This window comes from Melanotaenia boesemani, chromosome 3 (genome assembly GCF_017639745.1).
Source record: "Melanotaenia boesemani isolate fMelBoe1 chromosome 3, fMelBoe1.pri, whole genome shotgun sequence".
NCBI classification, from domain to species: domain Eukaryota; kingdom Metazoa; phylum Chordata; class Actinopteri; order Atheriniformes; family Melanotaeniidae; genus Melanotaenia; species Melanotaenia boesemani.
Window position 1 is genome coordinate 3,182,386 of NC_055684.1, and position 19,817 is coordinate 3,202,202.

At 38.3% G+C, this 19,817-nt stretch overlaps 1 long non-coding RNA gene across 1 annotated transcript; it reads right to left on the reverse strand.

Moving 5' to 3' along the window:
• Window positions 1-2,130: 2,130 nt before the first annotated feature.
• On the reverse strand, window positions 2,131-17,783 carry LOC121637474. Its single transcript, XR_006009852.1, has 4 exons — window positions 17,535-17,783; window positions 15,777-15,781; window positions 9,577-9,580; window positions 2,131-2,143 (listed from the first exon to the last, which is right to left on the reverse strand). It is a non-coding gene; the product is annotated as an uncharacterized LOC121637474 (long non-coding RNA).
• Window positions 17,784-19,817: the final 2,034 nt, after the last annotated feature.

Consider the following 19,817-nt stretch of genomic DNA (forward strand, 5'->3'; position numbering starts at 1 on the left):
ACAACACTGACATCCTGCAAAATAAAAAGATGATTAACTTCACTCAATGGAAAAATAAATTAACAAAACAGAACAAAAGTGGTTGCCTCTGGGCCCTTCGCTCTGGCCCCCCTTTTTGGCTGGTGCCTGGTAGGGTTGGCGGCTGCCAATCATGTCCCGCCGGGGCCTGTGCCCCGTGACTGTAGGGGGCTCTGGCTGGGGCTCTACTCTGCCACCCTCTGGGTGGAACCAGGGTCATCTTCGGCGTGGGGTGGCTTGGGTTCATGCTCCAGGATTGCTGCTGATGACCCGGGTCTCTGGGCTTCCCTAGTCTGCCTCTAGCCTCTGTGGAGGCATGGTCAGATTTGCACGACCTCACTCGTCATCACTGATCACTCCTCATTCCTCATCCTCTGCATGCTGACACAGTCACTGAGTTGTCCAGTGGGTTCATACGTTAAGAGATATTTTTGTTTTGTCTCTGAGTGTGTATCTGGTACTTCAGTTGTTGTTGTAATATGTTTGTGATATGTCTTTTTGATTTAGTTATTATTTAGGAACTCTTGACCACTGTCAGCTCTGTTTTTCTGTAAAAGTCGTAGGACATTTTCTGGTGTGTTTCTGTACAAGTGTAGCAGTTTGTTGTCTTTTGATAACTTGGATTGAAGTGTCATTGCCTTCTATCTGGTGTGTTTTTGTCTCCTCTTTCTTCTTTATGCTTTCCCTTTTGCTTCTTTTTGCTCTTTCTTTTTTCTATTCCATCCTGTCAGGTGCAGCATGATTACATAGATTCCATGATTCAAAGTAAATAAATAACAGTAAATAAATAAATAAATGAATCAGATTATCAAGAGGAGCTTTATATCCATAACCTCCCCTTGGCGAAGCAAATTTGTTCAGCACAACACAGCAACCAGACTGTCATTCGGCTTGCTATGATTGTTGCAGTCTCCTTCCACCGGCTGAGATTTGTGACATTTAAGTCACTTCTGTGATGTCAAAGTCAGATTAAATGCAGCAGGATTGATAAAATTAATGATCTGATTAAAACTAACAACTTTACATTTTTAATACAATGCAGGCAGTTACAACACTACAGGCTGTGCAGAATTATTAGGCAAGTTGTATTTGTGAGGATTAATTTTATTATAGAACAACAACTATGTTCGCAATGAACAGAAAAGACTCATAAATATCAAAGCTGAATATTTTTGGAAGTTGGAGTGGGGCTTTTTTAGTTTTAGTATCTTAGGAGGATATTTCTGTGTGTGCAGGTGACTATTACTGTGCATAATTATTAGGCAACTTAACAAAAACCAAATATATACCCATTTCACTTATTTATTTTCAACATGGAAACCAATATAACAACTCAAAATTTACAAATATACATTTCTGGCATTTAAAATCAAAACAAAAAAAAATCATTCTTTGCGAGGACACTCAAAAGCCTGCCATCCATAGATTCTGTCAGTGTCTTGATCTGTTCACGATCAACATTGCGTGCAGCAGCAACCACAGCCTCCCAGACACTGTTCAGAGAGGTGTACTGTTTTCCCTCCCTGTAGATCTCACATTTGATGAGGGACCACAGGTTCTCTATGGGGTTAAGATCAGGTGAACAAGGAGGCCATGTCATTATTTTTTCTTCTTTTAGACCTTTTCTGGCCAGCCACGCAGTGGAGTACTTGGATGCGTGTGATGGAGCACTGTCCTGCATGAAAATCATGTTTTTCTTGAACGATGCTGACTTCTTCCTGTACCACTGCTTGAAGAAGGTGTCTTCCAGAAACTGGCAGTAGGACTGGGAGTTGAGCTTGACTCCATCCTCAACCTGAAAAGGTCCCACAAGCTCATCTTTGATGATACCAGCCCATACCAGTATCCCACCTCCACCTTGCTGGCGTCTGAGTCGGAGTGGAGCTCTCTGCCCTGTACTGATCCAGCCATGGGCCCATCCATCTGGCCCATCAAGACTCACTCTCATTTCATCAGTCCATAAAACCTTAGAAAAATCAGTCTTATGATATTTCTTGGCCCAGTCTTGACGTTTTATCTTGTGTGTCTTGTTCAGTGGTGGTCGTTTTTCAGCCTTCCTTACCTTGGCCATGTCCCTGAGTATTGCACACCTTGTGCTTCTTGGCACTCCAGTGATGTTGCAGCTCTGAAATATGGCAAAATTGGTGGCCAATGGCATCTTGGCACTTCACGCTTGATTTTCCTCAGTTCATGGGCAGTTATTTTGTGCCTTGTTTTTTCAACACGCTTCTTGCGACCCTGTTGACAATTTTGAATGAAACGCTTGATTGTTCGATGATCACGCCTCAAAAGCTTGGCAATTTTAAGAGTGCTGCATCCCTCTGCAAGACATCTCACTATTTTTGACTTTTCAGAGTCCGTCAAATCTCTCTTCTGACCCAGTTTGCCAAAGGAATGGAAGTTGCCTAATAATTATGCACACCTGATATAGGGTGTTGATGTCATTAGACCACACCCCTTCTCATTACAGAGATGCACATCACCTGATATGCTTAATTGGTAGTAGGCTTTCAAGCCTGTACTGGTTGGAGTAGAACAACATGCATAAAGAGGATGATGTGATCAAAATACTCATTTGCCTAATAATTCTGCACACACTGTATACCAATGGTCCATTGTGTTATCATCTCTGATGGGACAAGTCATTTAATTTTGGATTAGTTTTATTTTAGGCTACCAGAATGATAAAAAAAAAAGTGACCTCCTTTATGTTTACTGTAAGTCAGTTCAGTAATTAGCAGTGTGAAGAGCTACTTCATGTTTTTTTGCTTGAACAATAACTTTAATGAACTGTTATAATTATTGTTTTTATGACTAAATCAGGATTAAGTAAAGGATGAGAACCAGTATGGTTATCATAACATGACAAATGTCCCAGTGGTTCAGTCCACATCAGAACTTTGTCTTTAAAAAAGAAGTGGTTCTGGTCCATTTTGTGGGCCTCACCAGGGTAAAAACCATGAAGCAATGACAGTTCCAACATTTGGGGCAGTTTGGCCAGCTCCCATTGCAATGTTAACCCTAATAAGTTCACAGAACTCAAACATTTTGCAACAGATTGCACAAAAAAAATTTAGTGATGTTTTTAAATGTTTTAAGTTAACATAAAATAATGAATACATTTGCAGTTGCCTTAAATTATCTTATAAATATTCTACGTTGTTAGAATTGATTAATATTGACAACTTATAATCAGGGAGCAATTCACTAAAATTTTTCATTATCTTCCGACTCAGTATGTTGGGGAAATGCTCTCAAAATTTATTCTAAACTGAAATAATGATACCATCCCACTGTACAATTACAATAAGCTAATAATGTCAGAAAACATGAACACAACACCACAGTTGACAATTTAACACCTTTTTTTATCCAACACAAGGTGCTTTTTAAAAGGTACGAATTACAGGAGGTCAGTCAAAACAAAGGGCTTGTCGTGAATTAGAACTAAAGGAAAAGGAAATGACAAGACAAGATGTATTTTAACGTGCAATAAGTGTTATCTTCCTAATCTTGTTCGCCATTGCCATGAACATGATTGTGAAGTCAGCAAACCCTAAATGCAGAGGTCCCAGTATTCAGTCTGGGATCCGCCAACCACCAGCCAGGGCTTTCAAAGGTGACCTGACAGTCACCACAGAGTCAGTACCAGGATGCAGATGGGTCCTGCAAGGTCCGGAAAAGCTGATTCCGTGGGTATGGGTAAGTTTCAAACCAACAAAGTCACTTGATCAGACCTCTGGCATGCAGGACCACACCGAATCACGTTCCTCATCCATGCAATGTATGATTTCTTAACAAGCCCGTCGAACCTCTTTACCTGGGGGAAGGCAGAGACCCCAAACTGCCCACTATGGTCAGCAAGAGGAACTCTGAGCTCCTGCCCCTGACTAGACTTACTCCCGTCTCAGAGGCCACTAATAATGTCATCTTCATGGAGCTGATGATGCCGTGGGAAGAGCGCTTGGAGGCTCATCAGAGCACTGGAGGGTGAGGTGTATGCCCACTGAAGTAGGCTGTAGAGCAGGGGTGTCAAACTCAAATACACATCGGGCCAAAATGAAAAAATTAGAACAAGATGAGGGCCAGACTGGTTCAATGTTTCTTAAAAGCCTTTTTAAAATGACCTTATTGCACACATTAAACCTGGAAATAACAGAGCCTACTAGTTATTTCCTATAAAATAAACTTAATCATTCAATAAATAAAAAAAATAATAAGTCTGTTCGAAACTGTTGCATTTATTTCTCATGGCTCTGTATGCATTTTTTCCTTTTCAGAGTAATTTTAAATGAAAACGCTCTACAGGTACACATCAGGCAAAAAGCATTTCCGCATTTGAAAAATTAAACTGCACCAAAGGTCAGTTTTCAACAAGTATATATATATATATATATATATATATTTATATATATATATATATATATAGAGAGAGAGAGAGAGAGAGAGAGAGCATAGTTCATAGTGACAGTCAACCTGTGATGACATAATGTTGAATTAGATAAGTAATTTTATTGCTATCATAAACTCTGGTTCATATTCAACATTTTCTCTGTTATACAGTTTGCCTTAAAAATATTTTAAAAACTCTGGTGCTTAAAGGGTTAATAACTTTTAAACCTTTTGGAGCCTTTGTTTCCAGTCCAGATGTTTGTATCTGTCGTGGTGCACTTCTTAGTTTTAGTTTTTCATTACTGCCACAGTGCCTCAACACAGAAGACACACAGCTTTGTCCTTTACACTCGCAAACATATTCTGTATTTTTTTTAAAGTCCACTTTTCTTTTAGCCATTTTTGGAGAGAGGGGTTGTGGACAAAGGTTACCAGCTCAGAGAGGCAGCTACACAACGAGTGAGGTATGCGCTCCCAGGCCCTATGATTGATGCGCCAATGTACTGGCAGTGCATTGTGGGACAGTATTATGGTGGTTCCTGCACTCTATCAGTGGGCCAGCTCTAATAGTGATTAAATATGATCATACGGGCCAGATGTGGCCCTTGGGCCTTGAGTTTGACTCATGTGCTGTAGAGGATTTGTGGAGCCTTCAGCTTACTGCTCATTACAGGAGGAGCAAAGAGCAAAGCCATCAAGGAGATAACTGAAGAAACTGAGAAGGCTTTGAGATGGATCTGGAGAGGAAATCTATGGGGGCAAGCGAATGCCTCCTGATCCACCATGGTGAGGTCGCCTGGTAGAGGGTGTATAATGTTAAGAGACCCGAAACACCCGAACGACATCATGTTACATCACTGATGATGCGTTGAGGTGCATCAGAAGATGTATGTTAAGAACTATACTGTGTTATGGTTAACTTGGATGTTTAAGGATTGTGGTTTTGATACAATACCTCTATGTCTTCCCACAAAAATCATAAATCGCACTGCTGCTGTTTAGCTCCACACTTGATGCTTCGACCCAGGGCCGGCCCTAGGCCAGCAGGTGCCCTAGGCAAAACAGAACTTTTGCCCCCCACCCTACGTGGTAAAATGCCTACCTAAACTGAAGCTACATAGCCCTAACACTCTAAACTAAGCAAACTGCTACAAAAATGATAAACAGCAAAAAACAAATAAAATTTAGTTAAAAATAAATAAAGTTTAGTGCAAAGTCCAGAGCAAGAAATGGCACAAGTGCTAAGCCTGAAACAATGTAAAACGGTGAAATAAAAAAACACACCACACTACAATTATGTTAAATAAAACAAAATAATACCACTGTGTAAAATCAAAATCAATCAAGCAATTATATTGTAACACAAAGTTGTTTAGTTATTAAGATAATTCCTTCATGTCCTTCCACCAAGGCCACCACTCAGAGAGACACCGACTGTCTGTATTCAGTCAACTTTACGACATTTCTGCATTCACTGTTCTTCACTTTGATCTGCTTGCTACAGATCCAAACGTTATTTAATAATTGTTAGATAAAAAAAGAACAACATTATAAAACGTAATGGTACTGCAGCCATTCTTTGTTGAATTAACTTACATTTTCTCTGAGAGCTTCTGGTTAAGACAATGAGGTCTCTTCTCTAGCAGCTCCTACAGGTGCCTGTTGTAGTTACAAAAATTTTTCTCATTGCATTTGGACAAATACTAATTTAACACATTACTTTAAATTTTATAGCAGTAACATTTAATAGCAAAATAAAGACAGTTGCAATAAACACTACATTGCAAATACAATTAGAAAATGATGTTGAATCAAACCTTGTGATAGGCATGATTTTTTTTTTGTTATAACAAAAAAAAAATCATGCCTATCACAAGGTTTGATTCAACATCATTTTCTAATTTTAGGCTTAGATTTAGGCTATAGATTGTTTTTTGGATAGGTGGTACTTTAATTATTATGTTGTTCAGATATTGTTGTTATGGTGCAAAAGCATCTATCCTAGCTAGTGTTAGCCCACTGTCAATGTCAAAATGGAAAGTTAAACGCTGCCTTAATGTACAGTAACTCGAACGTACCTCTGGGCTCGTTTTTCCTGCTCCTCCTTCATTTTCTGTAAGCAGCACCGAACGGCTTGGATTGTCTTTTCATTATAAACTTTTTAAAAAATTTTCTTGTTGCCAACACACAATAAGGTGATGTCATCCATCAGTATTATCATTACAAACGTGGATGCGCCGCTCCCCTCCCTCCACCTGCCAGCCACTGCAGCAGCAGCCGGTCAGGCAAGGACGTTGTCATCATCACTTAATATTGAAGCTTTTTAAATTTATATAATTTGTTTGGTGTAGTTATTATTTACACAATGAATGGAAATCAAAAAAGCGTTAAAACAAAAGACACACACACTTTTTTATTCATTTTTTTTTACAGCAATTTGGTGCCCCTTCTAACAGATGGCGCCCTATGCCCAGGGCCGGCCCTGCTACGGCCTGAGTGAGTGAGAGGAAGAAAAAGTAGTTCCTACAAAGTGGGTATGATTTAGAGAAGATCCTGATATTTTAGTTAGTTTCCACTGTATTCCAGTTCACGATCAACTGCATTTTTACCCCAAATAAGTAAAATATTGATATTCTAACATGAAAATCAATTCTAGAACATACAAAGCTGGTATCAGTAGTATCAATATTTTAGTATCAGTCTGCACCTCACTGTCAGCTAAAATTTTCCCAGTTACACTTAAACCAGTTTGACTCAGTTTTCACTCAATATGAACTTACTCTGCTAAACTGGTTCTGCACTGTCATCATCCACTTCCCTTCTGAATATGATATGACGAGCTACAAGATAAATACGCTAACTGTACAGTCAACCACCACCATTACATTGCTTAATTGTAAAAGATAAACCAGCTCCACCATAACGTTTCTCTTGGCTCCAAGTCTTCTCCATTTTTAAATGTTTCGTCAGTTTTGCACCTGTTTCATGTTTAGATGAATGTTGAAGGATTTTAAATTGGGATGAAATGATTAATACCTCATCTGTTTAGCGTGTTTCTGCGCCTGACGTTGGAACGTGATTGGCTGTTGAACCAGGAAGTAGAGCAACACTAAAACACAGTCAGATGATTCTGTCTGAAATGTCCGATTTTACATGAGAACATCCAGGCTTTAATTATGCTGGGGAAAAGAATTTTATTTATTTTTCTTTTTGAACCTTTGCCTTATCTCTAGTTACAACATACGGTTATTTTATGGCACTTTATAGTTCAATTATTACATATTGCGCCGTTAAGGATCACAACATACAAGACATTTAGTGTAGTTTGACCCGGTGTGATTACGAAATAAATGAGGGGGATTAAACTACCTGGGTTAAACCAGCCACTTGCACTTACTCAGGATGGGTGATTGAACTGAAGTGAAGATTCCCCTGGTTTTTTTTTTTTTCTTTTTTCTATCAATTAGCTTATATGAACACAATGTTTATAAATTAAAATAATGTTGGTCATGCTATGGATGTCTTCTAATTGTATTACAATCAGATTTAATTGGACTGTTTTCACTCCCCTTTAGCGACTTCTTTTCACAAAAGCGACTAGCAACAAATCTAGTGATTTTTTCTGGTGTTATTGGAGGCTTTTGGAGACTGACATGAAAAACTGTATAGTTTACTCTTTTCTATGAGGAGTGGGTGCTGCACAGACCCCTCCCCCATTAAAAGCACTTGGAAGAGGCTTGGTCCTCATGCAGGAGATGATCACCGCAGTGAAATGTCAAAGTGTTTCACCAAATAAGTAAAATCAGTTCTAACAGATAAATAGCAGTCATAATAAAAACAACACCAGCAACAATTTGTTTGAGACAAATGGTCTTAAACGCATTAGTGGAAGACAAAATGTTGTTATTTTAATCTTTATTGTCTTATCAATTTTAAGTAGCCTATGTATTTTTTTTATTTTTCCCTACTTAAGCTTTGAGCAGCTACATGGGATCAATTTTTATTCAGAGTAAATCTCTGATTCAGCCCCCGAAGCAAATGGTGGCGCTAGTGGGAATAATACACTGACTGACTGCTGCTCTTTGGGAACAAACAGAAGAAGAAAAGTCTGATCCACCCTCCACAACGGTTGATGGCGGTAATGTACCACATAATGTTGTTTGGTAAATAAAATAGCACCTGATGAAGAAGAAGAAAGACAAAGAAGAAAAAAGTTTGAATGTGAGTGGCGGCGGGAAGCTGCACCAAAGCCAAGTAGCACAGAGGACTGCTGAAAGTGGGACCTGTGCAGCAGGTAGTCAGCATCACTGGATTTGCTGTAAGCTTTGAATGTTAATTAAGCACGAAATGCTGTGATATACGCTCATTATATCACAGCTAAAGACCATTTGTACTCATGTAAAATGGTTAGCAATGATGAAAATACTGAATAAAAATACACACACAAGCTCAAGTCATGTTTATTTGAGCAGAGAAAAGTAACCGTGGGGACAAGGACTACTTTGTTGTTACTATAGATTGTTTCTGGACTGGGATCGGCTTTTTCTCTCCTGCCACAGAGGGGAAGTTTTGAAGCATTAGTCAGCCCCTTCACCCCAAGCTAGCCACCAATGCTAGCACCCGCTAGAAGATATGTCAAGTTAAGATTTTATTCAATCTGTTGATTTTCCTTAAGTAGGCCATTATTTACCATAAATTTGCATAAATGTAATTGTTTGCAAAGCCATGAGATGACTTTGTTGAGAAGAGGTGCTAAACAAATAAAGCTGAGCTGAGCTGAATTAAAAATGTTAAATTATAGGGGAAAAAAACTCATCAGGCAGGCTTTAATATGTAGAAATGGCATTATTGTTGATTTGACGATGCAGTTAAATGAAAGTTTATTGCAGTAATGTTAGGTTCTGCATTCACACTTTGGGGATCAAATGAAAAAACAGGGAAAATTGTGAATGCAAACATTTATAATTTGACACTGTTTGGATGCTTGGTAATTGTTTAGGCCTTTCCCTCTCTCTGTTCCAAGTCAAATCCAGTCATCCAAACTGCAAAAACAAACACCAAAAATCTAATTAATTAAAAATAAATATGCATTAAAATCCAATGCAACTGACAGCTTGGCATTTTTCTTGAAAATGATTGTTTTGTATTGTGAAGTTACTGAGCCACGTTACTCCTCTGAATGTAATTATATAGACATTTAAAAGAAGCAAAAGTTTTACTTACTCTCATGTACACTCGAAGTCGGAAAAGGCCTCGCCGTCATGCCAATAGTATGTATTTTCGAGCTTGTTTGTGCCAACATTGTTATTAGCGCTGTCACTGAGGGTGTCGCGAATAGAGGCTCAGATTGAGACCGGGACGAGGACACACAGGCAAGCTCTCCAGCTTCATAGTTGTATTGCTTATCACAAATGAGGCCCTGCAATGTTTGCACTGATCTATGCACTACACCTCAGCTATCCCAGAGCACTGACCAACACTTTGAGTTCACTCAGAGGGTTTTACTTGGTCTAGAAAATGGTAAATTGTCCCCCAGGTTGCAAACCCTCAAGAATGACTTGATGATACATATGAAGAAACTCATCTGAAACAAGGATGCAGGCTAAAGAATTAAAGAGGCTAGTTCAAAGTTCTCTCCTTATGTCTAAAAACACTTTTAAAAGTTATTGCACTATTCTGCAGGTGTTCAGCCAACAAGTCTTAAACTACACGATAAGCCTTTTATACTGGTTAATGTTGAAACAATTTTTAGTTTTTTAGAAAACATTTTATAGTTTTAAGTGAAAATGTTATTGTAATTTCATCCTGCTTGCTGCTCTGCTGCTTTACTCAGGTATCATCCAAACAGCCAAAAGCACACTTTGAATTAGTATTCTTCTTTTATATTGCTGTAATGAAAGATAATTTCCTTTTTTGTGTATTATTAATCATTATTTTTATTACACACATTTTCCAGATCTAATATATGTGATAAATATGCATTTCCTAGGGCTTAAAGTGGCCAGAAAGTGTTGAAGGCTAGAAACACAAAATCACTAGTTTTTCTGAAAAAATGACTCTAAATTAAGAATTAAATAGTCTGGTAATGTACAGCTGTACAATTTAAGTATATTTTAATATTTTTGTATTATTTATTTTAATTTATAAAGACTTTATTTACAGATTTATTTTTCTAGTTAATTTTGATATTCCCCTGTGCCAAAAGGGAGTGGGCAAGAAAATAACGTTTAGTAGCAAATGTTTGACTTTTAAATGTATTAAGTTAGTTATACTCAGTGTAAGTGACTAATAAACATTGAGTGATGTTAACATACAAATTATGTGGTTGTGTACTTATTTTTTTAAGTTCTGTTAACTTTTTTCTGTGGTTTAAAAAATTTAATTCAATAACTGATAATAATCGAGTTGCCTTAACAGAAAACCTTAAGTAACATTAACTGTAAATCTTTGACTTGAATTAATGAGCTGTTTTTTAATTTAACTGTTATTGAAAGATACAAGTAGCATGTGATCAAAACTTATATGTTCTGGAAAAAGATGACTTATAAGTTGATCTACTCAAAAAAAAATTATGTAAAATATGAAAATTTGCAATAATCTATTTGACTAAGCTTCCATTTCTTTCATTAGTCAGATCTAAAATTCAGTTTTAGTATGTATGAATTAGAGGTGGGACTAACGTGTTAATTATGAATGATTAATTACAAAAAACACATAAAAGCATTAAAAAAGCAACTAGCAACAAATCTAGAGACTTTTTCTGGTGATATTGGAGACTGACGTGGAAGCATGCAACGTTTACTCTTCTCAATGAGCAGTGGTGCTGGCGTCCAGCTCCAGAGCAGGAGATGTTTACCTCTGCTCCATGACCAGACTCAAAGCTGCTGCTGGCTGATCCCATCCTGGCCGTCAGTCAGACATTAATGCCTAATAGATTAGATTAGATTCAACTTCATTGTCATTGCACATGTACAGGTACAGTGCAATGAAATGCAGTTTAGCATTCAACCAGAAGTACAGAAAGTAGTAGTGCAGGTATAATAAATAAATAATTAATGGTATGTCCATACTATGTCATTAATTTCCTAGTGATTTTCAAACTTGGTACCATGAACATATTATACAGATGATACAGGTGTATGTGCCTTAAAGTCTACTATAGGTAAAAACCATGGACTTATTTTACAAGCAGAAATGTACCGAAGTTATGCCATATAAAAATACAAGTTCATGGGCATGAAATAGTGCATAAATATAAACTGTAACTCTTAGGATTGCTATACTGGTGTAGTATTTTGTAGTAGTGTGTGTGTGTGTGTGTGTGTGTGTAGGATAGTCCAGTGGTACAGATGTAGCGGAGTACAGTCTTGATCTGAGAAGGAATGAGGTGAGGTGTTCAGTAAGGAAACAGTTCTGGGGAAGAAGCTGTTCCTCAGGCTGCTGGTCCTGTCCAGAAGCTCCTGAACTGCCTGCCTAAAGGCAGGAGGGAAAACAATCTGTGAGCAAGGTGGAAGGAGTGCTTAAGAATGCTGCCATCTTGATTCTGGACATCCTCAGTGGTTGGAAGTGGGGTTCCTATGGGTTTCCATATCAGGCTGTGACAGTTTGTTGGGATGCTCTCAATTACACAATGGTAAAAGTTCACCAGGTGGTTCTTCTTCAGTGTCCTCAGGAAGAACAGGCGCTGGTGAGCTTTCTTGACAACGTTGTTGGTGTTTGTGGTCCAGATGTGGGTCCGAAAGAACTTGAAGCTGAAGCTGGAGATGCACTCAACTGCCATCCCGTTGATGTGGACTGGATCATGTGTGTCTCCTCCCCTTCCTAAAGTCAATGATGAGCTCCTTGGTCTTCCTGGTGTTTAGGAGGCCTGACATAACATACTGTGATCTGTTGGTAAGAAAGTCCATAATCCAGTTGCAGAGGGAAGTGTTAGTGCCCAGATCTCTGAGTTTAGTGATAAACTTGGAGGGGATGACAGTGTTTAATGCTGTGCTGAAGTCAGTGAACAGCAATTGTGCATATGTGTTGTAGCTGTCCAGGTATGTGAGCACAGAGTGTAGTGCTATGGAAACTGCATCATCTATACTCCTGTTGCTGTGGTAGGGAAACTGGTGTGGATCCATTGTGGATAGGAGGGAATTCTTCTGGTGTGTCATGACCAGCTGTTTAAAGCACTTCATAATGATGGATGTGAGTGCTACCGGGAGGTAGTCATTGAAGCACATCGGGTTGGAGTGTTTCGGCACTGGCACGATGCAACTTTGAAGCATGTTGGCACAATTGCTTAGGCAAGGCACAGGTTGAAAATGTCAGTGAAGAGCCCAGCAAGCTGCGCCACCCCTGCTCGGAGGTATGCCTTCATGGCCAGCAGCCTTGCGTGGGTGATCCAGCTCAGTGCAGGAGGAGAGTGTGAGTGGTTGGTGGTCTGCTGTCAGTATGGTCTTGGTGGCAGTGGCTTTGTTTGTATTGTCCCTCTCAAAGCGAGAATAAAGGTCATTAAGCTCACTCAGAATGTAAGCCCCAATCCCATTTGTCTTTGTTACCCCTACCCCTACCTCTTGCCACTTGCCCCTTAAAAACGGAGCTAGAAGGGGTAGGGCTGAAAGTCAACCCCTACGAATTGGGGCACCCCATCAACAATCAAATACATCATCAGTAGTCACTAAAGAACATTTTTACACTGGAACTGGAAGAAATTTTAAATAAGAAAACAAAAACAATGAATAGAATGGACTCTCAGTCTCATTAACAATGAATGGAAGCCAAACACAGCCAAAAACAATAAGTATGATCGATAAAAAAGTCTCTGTTCTATAAACAAAATTGGCTTTCAAAAACCGGCAAAACTGCCAGTTGTATTTAAAAAAAAATAGGAAAAAATATACTGTGCATCATTGCTGTTTGCGAAGCCGAGATATCTCCCCTCATCGCTGCGTGTCAGACTGATGAGCAATGAGTGAACTGCGCTGCTGCGACGCTGCGTCTTCTTAACATATATGCCGGGACATGCATGAGAGTTGGCAGCCCTGTAAAAAAATGCAGTGTACCGGCTCGTACAGGTGCTTCACCACGGTCTCGTGCTGCAACATGCTGCTGTCAAAGATGACACGAGAGAGATCACTCCGCAAGAGCGTTCAGTCGAGATACTTCATAGTGAAACCTGTTGTCATACAAAGAGAAATGGGATTGTCTATAATAAAGTATGACAGAAAAAAAAAACTTAATCAAAACTATCGCGGCTGGCAAACTTGTCGTGCTAATTTTTTCCTTACCGTGCAATTACGTGATTTATTACTTATCGCGACAGGCCTATGTAGGACTAAATGTAGAACCTTATGCGTGCAATTAAAACATTGTGTTTACAGGCATATTCTCTTTTTCTCTGTGGCTTTTTTGTGAGTGTGTGTTGTCCTGCACCTCAAGAAAGCGTGATGTGTGTAGAACCATTTGCTTTCTCATATGGGATGGAATACTTTTCATACCCCTCTGTTTGAAGTGTGCCTCTTAAAAATCTTCGTTTGAAGGGGTATATAGCCCTACCACTTACCCCACCCCTACACGTGAACGCGCCAAACGGAGGGTAGGGCCGAGGGGTGAAATGGGATTCAGCCTAAGTGTCCATGGCTGTGGCGGTGGGGTTAATGAAGAGTGTGGATGAAAACTTTTAAAAAGTCAAAAGTTCTTTAACATGTTCTAGACTCTTAATCAGAGAACAGCTGGAGCTGCTAGTTAAAGTAGTTAAAATGATACTTTAACTTTAACATTTTTGGCCAGAGATATTTTTCTACTGTTTTCAGTTGAAATACAATTAAATGCGTAAATGCTAGAGCTTGAATTTACGATATTAATGTCTGTATCTATTATTTGATTCAGTCGTTCACTAAAATGCAAATAAAAATGTTGCTTTTTGGGACATTAAAATGTAATTAATCAAGATCATTAATTACAAACCCTCTAATTAATTAGATAAAAATTTTTAATCGAATCCCACCCCTACATGCAGTAAACATGCAGATGAATTAATAGTTTCTTTTAAAACAAAGTTCAACATTTAGAATAAAGAAAAACTAACAGAATAATTACTCTCCTGAGTAATTAGTCATTTGAATAATACTGTAACAGCATAACTAACACTCTTACCTCCTGTTAGATCAGCATGTATCATCAGCTCCACAGTGTCTGTGTCATTTGCTTTTTCGGAAACATGCGCGTCTGTTAGTTTGCATTAAAAAAAATTCAGGCATAATTTAGTGAACACAAGTGCATACAAAAGTAAAATAAATTGGTTTTATTGGTCTTTTTTAAATTTTTCTTTTATTTTTCAAATGACCAAATATATTGCATTTGTGGTAACGTGGCCTGGAGTTTCTTTAAGTGAAGAAGTTGATTTTAAATCTCACTTTATTTCTTATTTCAATAATACATTTTTGTCATGTTAAAACTCAGTCTGCCTCAAGACATGTTATCTAGTGCAGTGTTTTGAGAAGTTATTCATTTTTAACTGAACTGATCCAAATGAAGCTCTCAACCAGCACAGACATGCACGCATGTTCAGACAACATTTGTAATGTTACATTTCTTTTATTTACTTGAAATCAGAGGCTTTTGATCAACAACTGACTGGATTATGGGGTGAGAAGAATTGTATGAACTGCTGCTCACAGATCAAAGGTAAACTTTTCTCTTTCAAGCTCCGACTTACATGAGTAGGTTTTTCCTCTATTTAAAGATGTGATCAAATAGAAATTTCTTCCACTGATGAGAAATATATTTTTTCCCTTTACAATTTCACAGCACTATTACACTAGTAATAAATTTATCATCTGAGTCCTTTGGTTGTTCTCATCCTCAGCTTGAAAAAGCCATTTTATCTAATCTAGGTCACCTTTTGAAAACAGTTTGTTCAGATGAAAATGTTCAGTCATTTGGTAACCTTGCTTTGCTGATCCTCCGTCTATGAAGTGAACTTCATTCAGCTACGATCACAGATGGTGGGGGTGGGGCGGGACGACTTTCCAGCACAGTCACTGTTTTTTGTTGCTGTTGGTCACAGAGCAGCAGCACAAGGCCAAATTGGGGTTAAGTGACTGTGTCAAGGGCAGTTTGGCAGAATTCACTGGGGGCGAAAAAAAAAAAAAACATTCATTCCTCATTCACTTTCTCTGCCCAGGTTTTCTCCTGCTGGTCTGGGATTTGAACTGGGAACCTTCTTATTAGAAACCTGCTTGTCAGACACACCCATACTGGTTGAAAAAACCTGAGACTTTCCAGCATTGACACATGAAAGCCCACCTTGAACTGAAAAAAAATCAGGGATTTGTTACACTAATGTTTTCTAAATTTGTGCAGCACAGCCTTCTCATGACAATAACTGATGTCCTACTTCTGCCGCTCACCTGACGCTGTCTGCTTCATACAGGACTTGTCAGCGGTCATAAACCTGCTGGTCCTATGTGTGTGACCAGCTGCTTCCTGGAAAAAGACTTGGATAAAAAGATCTAAAAGGAGAAGGTCTTTTCTTGATCCCACAGCAGACAAAGGACATCATCCCAGCTTGTACCTCTGTCTTCTTACATATATCAACATTTGTGATTAAATGTAAGCCGTTGTATATATGAATACAATCCAACATTTAGAATTTAAGCATTTATGGGTTCTCACTTTTCAGACTACTTTAAGTGGTTTTGGTTTGATTGCCCTTAAAGTCCCTTTTCAGATGAAAGTAGAACTTAATCTAAATCTCAACCTCATTACTAAATGTTAACAGATAAATCAAACAAATCATTGGAATTATTTTCTGGATAAGAATAATAAGAAGAACAAAACCAACAAACTTAATATTAAATTTATTTAAGTCATATTAGAAAAAAGTTGAAGAAAACTGATGACAAAAAAAAGGCAACATCCAATTTCTGGAAAGTGCATGTCCCTTGTATACTTCAGTCTAAATTATGGAGCACCTTGACATTGGTTGTCCAGCAGTTCAGTAATTGTATCTTGTAGGTTGCAGAGTTCCAGTCTTCCGTGTGCATTAAATAATGCCTCTTAAAGCTTTACTCTGGTGGCTCCACAGTTTCCAGAGTGATGAATGAAGATGGTCTCTGATCGCTCATTTTTATATTGTTCTCTGGGCAGACAAGGCCGATACCGCCTCATTAATAAACCTCTGTGATTAATTTCCAAGCCCCCCTCCTGTGTCGTCTTCCCTTGTTGTCTGTAAAAACGGTGCCCTCCTAATTAGTGAACACTGATGGAGCATTTAAAACGACCAAGGACAAAGCAGTGCTGCTGCACAATAGAAACTTTGTCTGTGGCAGAAGTCTCCATCTAAGTGAGTCTTTAAAGATTCTTGTTTCTTAGTTTAGACTTGTGTGGTGGAAATTATCACGATGAAACACAATAAATGATGTTTACTTGAAATGTACAGTGTAGCATTCTTAATTATGCAAAACAACAGAGTTGTGACCTCGGACACATCCAGACATGTTCAAACATTTTCCTGTTCAGCTATGTCTACCTCTGCAGAGTTAAGACTTTCTTTATCTGTGTTGCTGGGAAAACTTCCTTCCAGCTGACAATTAGTTTGTTGAGTTAAGAGAAAAAGACAGTGCACATTTCATTCATAAAGAAACCCATTGTGTTATACATTGTGATGTGGACACCACAGCTTTTCTTTCCAGTCTGATAGACAGTAAAATTAAAGCCAGCGTTGGTGATAACGATACGATACTGATGCTTTGTAAAAAAAATTACATTAAAAGCAGGCTGCACGGAGGGTAAAGGAAGTGATGGGTTGTCTCTTTGTTTGGCATTTGTAAACACCTACATATTAAAATGTTTAGTTGTTATCTATCAATTGTGGAAGTAATTTTAATGCATATGGTAATCAATCATATTTACTCATATAACAATCACAAGTGTAATCATTCTTTTATTCATATAATACATTTATTCATTTATTACCCTCAGTTACATTTCATTATGTGTATTTTCCTTATATAGAACACTGAAGTTATTATTCTCCTGTCGGGTTCTTGTGTGAGGTCAGGCTGACCACTTTCCTTCCAGACTCGTGATATGAGGAAAAGTTGAGACTGATGGAAAGCTGCTAGATAAACAACTACAAACAGTTGTTTAGAAAATATCAGCCTGTTTGGGCGAGACAGTAAGAGAGCAGCGCCTTCTGGTCTCCCTTCTCCTTTTTATCAGTTCAGAGACTGGCCTTCAGCTTGGATCAGGTTGAATAAAACTGATTCCTAAAATGCAGCAAGGCAGAGTCCTCTTGTCGGCTTCCGGAGTCAACAAGACAGCTCTCGAACTTGCAAGTATTGCCTGTATTTTATACTTCTCCTGTAATAAACCTTATATACTTTTACTCATCCCAGACTCTTGGTAATTTCTTCTACAACACAAGCCATATTTTTATTTATTAAAATCCAACAATGGCTGTTTTACTGAATATTTAATGCCACCCAGCCTCTGCAGCATCACTACTGACTGAGTGAAGGCCTGTTGAATTGATGAGGTGATCTCAGGGACACATATCACCTCAAGCTGGGCTCATACTGATTTTTATTGTAGCAATTAATTATTTCATAACCACATTTAATAATGTACATAACAAAACAGGATGCCTTAGTCTTAAGAATGAAAGGGGATTCCTGTTGTTTAAACCTCAACACAAAAACCTGAACCTTACAGACAAATGAAACACATCTCCACGTTTTCTCATTCTATACCTGAATAGTGGTTAGTGCCTGATACCACCTGATAGCACCTCATTGTACCTGATAGTACCTGGCTAGTACCTGATTAGTACCTGCCTGCAGCATCAAAGGACTTGAAGACGTTTTTTCTACTAAGCTGGCTCCAGTGCTGGTTTAGAGCCAGAGCCTGCCTAAGCACCGGTTAAGAACCGCTTCACGTAGACAAAGGCTGCTTTGACAGAAGGAGACGCTGCAGCAAGCTACGAAAGAACTGTCAACCAGCTAGTAAATTACTTTGAAAAGCTGGAAAAAGATGTCAGGGATTAATATGGAGCTAAAATGTAGCATTAATGGGTGAGCCCCCTCTCAAAAACAGCCTGCATAATGAATGACTTGATTCTGTTTTCAGAGATCACCCAGCAAACCAATCAACCGGGGCTGTGAACTCCTCCACAGTTACGCTCATCCGCCTGCACGGTGGAAAACTGGGAATGCCACTGAATCCGATAAGTGTAAGGGATTTCTAGATAAACACATTATGGAGTGTTAATCATTTTAAACTGACCTCTTCTGTTAGCTATCCTAACCCACTAACAGATGCTAACAATAGCCAAATAAATGTATCACGTGACTTGTGTTGTCCTGTAAATAAAGAAACTTTCCCTACGTTTGCCATGTAGGTGCAACTCTTATGTTCTATGCCGTGGGGTGAACACGCACTAAGATTCTTTTTTGTTTCTAACGGAGTTAAAGCCCCTGGAAACTGAGGAAACACTAACGCTTGTAAAAGCACTTCACCTTCCCCCTGTGTCCAGTTCTTGTCACCCTCCTCTTTTCTCAGTATAACCGGCCTGGTTGGAAATGTGAATACCATGGAAGCAGTTGTCAGTTAAAGCTGTTATGTACTAAAATTACATGTTGTGGTTACCAAACGTATTGTAAAGACACCTTTAGTCTTGGTTGTAATTTCCTGTACTTTTGTTTGTGTAATGTTCATATTGACTAGTTGTTTTGTGTTTTGGAGCAGGTAAACAGGACTCTTATGCAGAGCTGCTGGAATACCTGGAGAAGTCAGAGGAGAAACTGCAGGAGGACAGCGAGAAAGTTTACCTCCCATTTGCTTTCCCTCCTATGTAACAGTAATGAATAATAGTATGCTCACAATAGATACATATTATGATTAACGTGCCTAGCTTTGTATAATATACAGTGCTAATATATATATATATATATATATATATATATATATATATATATATATTAGTGCTGTCAAACAATTAAAATTTTCAATCAGATTAATCACAGCTTTCACATGAATTATTCATGATTAATCACAATTAATCACCATTTACGACAAATTTTTTTTCTGTATTGTAACAACAGAAAGAACCAATGCTTACAAATATTTACTGTTAACTGACCTTCTCTTGGGTAAATGGTCAGTAAATGCAGTCTGTAATGTATTTCTACATGCTTTTCTAAAACATCTCTACCATGTTCTAGATCATAATTCTGAATTAAAACTTTTAATTATAAAAAAAAACAATATACATTGGCCGTATATATATATATATATATATATATATATATATATACTGTACATATATACATTCAGTGGTCCGATCACAACAGGGAGGACTTTGGGGACACACGGATGTTTTGCACAAACTTCAATGTATTTTAAAATCTGGAACAATGCAA